Here is a 4,476-nt window from a genome sequence, read left to right on the forward strand (position 1 = left end):
GATGATAGCTCTGTGCCGATTAACAAGTCAGCAACTGCAACTGTATTAAGTTAGTAAATAGGAGGCATGCAAAGAATCCATGATTATGTAACTAAGATTGCTGAAAATGCAATGTTCCTTCATATTGCGCTTATATCAGGCACCGCCTGCTATGGTTGCATTACCACATTCATTGTGAAAGAATTACGCGAGTATGAATCGGTATAAAGCAAAAGTGGAAGGAGGCAGCAAGTATCTTTGCGCTTGGGGCAATGACGCAGCTAGTGAGGTTATAACCGAGGCGCGTCAATTGCTGGTTGAAAACTATTTCCAAACCCCCTCTATGGCCTTCTTCCGCGGGAGGCCATTGAGAATTTTTGGAGGGCTATCTTTGAGATGGGCCACACAAATATAAAAATTAAATTACATTATGTTTTACTTTTGCAATACCCATCAAATTTAGAACTAAATGCCAGCTTAGATGGCTGCAAATGATTTTCACGATGGGTTAGCCATCAACTGACAGTTCATTTGATTGTCTCCCATCCTCATGTATCTATACAATGAGTGCATATGCTTCCAGACCTTATTCATAGAGCTTACAATTCTAATATGGAGTGCATACTCTTCCAAATCTTATTCATAGAGCCAACAATTCTAACGTAGCCTGACTTCAAACTTAAATTCAAATTTGCCAATGAAGGCCAGGAGACATTTTTAAGTAGTTATTGCTTGCCAATGAAGACAGGAGACTTTGCTTTTCTAAGTAATTATTGCTCTATTCCATTCAAGCTTGTTCATCAAGACAAACAGACTTTTTTCTGAGTAGTTATAGCTTCTATTTCCTTTACGCTTGTCAATCAAGATCAAGCGACTTTTCTAACTAGTTATTGCTTCTATTCTCTTCAAATACTATATAAATTTGGGGTTTGATCTTCCGAACCTTAGTAAAATGTTTGGAAATGGTACTTAGATACCCTTTTAAAGATTTATAAGCCTTGTAAAGGTTATTTGTAGCTCTCTCCATATTTGTCTATAGTTGAAGACATTAACTATTAAACTAGCCATTCTCTTGTCTTAGAGCTTAGCCTCAATGCATTAAATTGGCCCATTTTATATGGTTCATTCTTTATTAATGTCTTTTAATAAAAAATTAAAAAATTAGCTCTAATACATGAGCATTGTGTTTTCCTTTTCTGTGGCCATCTAGGGAGCCTCAAATATCTTTTCTAGTTGTGCTTTTAGGTAGAAAGACCCTGGAGTTGGATCCATGACCTTTGAAAACCACTTTGTCCTTCCTCATTAGCATATGGTTTTTTTTTTGAGGGATTGGCCTTCAATTTTCTCACATTGTGATTAGATCCATTGAAAACATCACACATAAATATTCCCACATATTCATACCACATATAAATTTTCTCACATATATATACCACACCTCCAATGCCAGAGCAACCCAGACAGAGGAACCCACTCAACAGAACCAAACAGCCAGACCATGAGAATACTGCGCTGGGACTCCTATGCCCACTCCTAACGATACTACTATGGAGCGGACTACTCTCGAGAGGAAGGCCTTCCCAGACAGACGAGCAGCTGGGCCTACAGAACAGACAGGCGGGATACCAGTCAGAAACTATAACTATAACTACTATAACTATAACTATAACTACTATAACTAGAACTATAAAGTGGTGGGGAGGGACCAGAGACTCGATCCGACAAACAGGCATTCCTTTAATCTGCAGGCAGTGACTTACCTGGTAGGCAGGCAGGCAGGCAGGCAGAGACCGGAGGACCAGGAACAGCTCCCAGCACTCTACTCCACAAACAGTCCAGGGGAGGGAGCCCCTCTTCGACCCAGGAGGAGCAGGAAGAGGGACGACCAGAAGGGAAAGCCTCGATACCCGGCCCCAGGCGGCGGAAAGGTGCACCTTCCTAGGTATGGAGGTAGGGGGGTTGACGGAGGGTGGAATATGGAAGGCCAACGCAGCTAGTGATCCTCGCCAACGCCAATAATATATTTGAGGGGCAGTCGATACAGAAATCGATCTCAATGAGACTCCCGAGCGAGGAACTACCCGCCAACCAGTTCGGAAAGAGTAACCCGATTCATCAGGATTCGACCATGAGCAGATTGCATTGTCCGGCCGAGTAGGGCCTTTCCGTCGTACTTGTTAGTGGTTGATCCCGATCGCCCTGGCAGGGCTAATCCCGACTATTTATCTGAATATCTATCCATATCAATATGATTGCTCAGTTCCCTTCTGCTTCGGAAGGGGGAGACATCACCTCTGAATAATGAACGCAAATAGAAGGAAGAGAAGGCCCTTATCTCATCCCCCCGGGTGAGGCGGGGATTTATTCATCAATAGATGGATGAGAAGGACAAGGCAAGGACAACGGGGATATCCCGACCCTGCTATCACTATGCCTTTGCAAAGCCACTTGGTTTCACTGTATTCGCGGTAGGCCTCGGTGTTTCTATAGGTAGTAGAGTGATCCGAAAGCTTGTTTTTTTCTATCGCCCGGAGCTCTCAATCAGTGGTCCATCAGTGCATCTCCCCGTAACTCATATATATATATATATAGTTGGACATTGTTGTTATGATATGTTGTTGTTATTGATGTCAATACATTCTTGTGATTTATTACTCCGACGAGGCCAGCCTTAAACAGCACACACTAAGCTTTGACTTAGTGTGTGTTATTCTACGTGGGTCCGCCTCTAACCTATATTTGTCAGATAATAGAAACGTATCCTAACTTGTGGCTCATGTGGGCCCTCCCAACTCGTCACTTTCACCGTTCCCTCGCCATTACTCCCATCTCTAGTTAATCCTGCCTAAACTTGAAATATTTAAAAATGTTTCTCCCGCCCAACCAATCTCCATATGCACGTTTCGAATTGAGCATTTTTCATATTCCTGCCTGCTCCCAGCCTGTGCGAAATCCGAAGCTTTGAAACAGGTATGGACGTCCGTCGAAGCATGATGGAAGGATGGTTATTGTCATACATTGTAGTTAGAATGGTCTGATAAACATGTATGCAAAAATGTTGATTGCAGGATATTTACAAAATGCATTTGTTGAAAAGGATTTACAAACTTTCAACCAAATGCGATTTGCAAGAATAAAATAGAGTCTACAATACCTGCTAGCATTCTCACAGCGTATGTGAAAATGGAAGCTTTAGAATAGGGTATGGACATCCATCACGCACTGAATGGCAGATGAATTTCATAGATATTGAAGTCGCAACTGCCTTAGCAGACATGAATTCAAAATGTGTAAGCATAGACAAGGCACATGAACTGACTGACAAAACACCACCAAGAAATTTGTTTTCAAATTTTTATATTAATTAAGCCATATCTACAAAGTTGTAATAAAGCAATACATTAATTTTAAAAACACTATTAGAACCAAAATTCAATGAATAGCAAATTTTGATAATACATAAATGTCCAAGATTAGTCAGTCTAAATGGAAAACATTTTTTTTATGAAAATATATAAAGGAGGAATAAGACAAATGAATGTATATTCTTTATAATTTTTAATCATGTTAGTTATGATGCATGTATAAAAAAAATTGTCAACTACTATACAAAGTGTTTGTAAGCATGTTCTTACCATTATAATCCACCCCTTATTTCCATTGCAGATAGGTTACATTTCTTAACATAATTATACATATTTCTAATTGTTATTATATCATCATGAAATTTTCATCTCAATTTTTTAAAATTTCTTACCTCTTAAGTATGTCAAATGATCACATTCACTTTCTTGAGTCTCTAATGTTATAATCAAGGCATAATTGGTTCAAGTTTCAGAGAGAGTCTATATGCCTTCAAATATCAATGTTAGGAGCTTGAAAGTAAATCAATGATATTTTCTCAATAACCTCTTCAATGTTTGTGAGAGTATGTTTTTTTATACTATTGAATTTCTCTTTAGTCTTGATTAATTCAATTTTCCAATTTAAATCCATCCATCCACTTAATAAACAATCTACGTTTTTGAATTATTAAGAATATTTTATGCTATCATGATTTAAAAGTTACAATCTTTATCTCTCTAATTAATGGTAACTGAAATTTCAATGTCAACAATCTCAAAGCCTCTTTTTTTTTAACTCTTTATTGTGATTGAAATCATCATAAATTTTGTGATGCAACAAACTAGATTCATCAATTAATTTTGAACCTCAAGCAAGGAAATTCCCTATCCAACCTTTGATGCCCTTGGTTGCACACCCAATCTCATCTACTTTTCGTATTTCTTTACTAGACATTATAATATGCGAAGATATGAAATAATAGAAGATTGCACTAGGTCTATCAAATATTACATTTTATTCTTCACAGAATGGTGGATATTTTATTAATCTCTTTCTCAAATTTGCTTCATTTTTTCTCAACTAAATATTGGATGACTAATTATTATATTCTCACATCTATATTATCTTTTTAGGTGTTAGGGGTGTCTCTTC

At 38.0% G+C, this 4,476-nt stretch overlaps 1 non-coding gene across 1 annotated transcript; it reads left to right on the forward strand.

The window, feature by feature from the left end:
* Nucleotides 1-233: 233 nt before the first annotated feature.
* LOC131072765 (U4 spliceosomal RNA) lies at nt 234-381 on the forward strand. The gene has a single exon (XR_009112750.2). It is a non-coding gene; the product is annotated as a U4 spliceosomal RNA (small nuclear RNA).
* Nucleotides 382-4,476: the final 4,095 nt, after the last annotated feature.

This window comes from Cryptomeria japonica, chromosome 5 (assembly GCF_030272615.1).
Source record: "Cryptomeria japonica chromosome 5, Sugi_1.0, whole genome shotgun sequence".
In the NCBI taxonomy this organism is placed as follows: domain Eukaryota; kingdom Viridiplantae; phylum Streptophyta; class Pinopsida; order Cupressales; family Cupressaceae; genus Cryptomeria; species Cryptomeria japonica.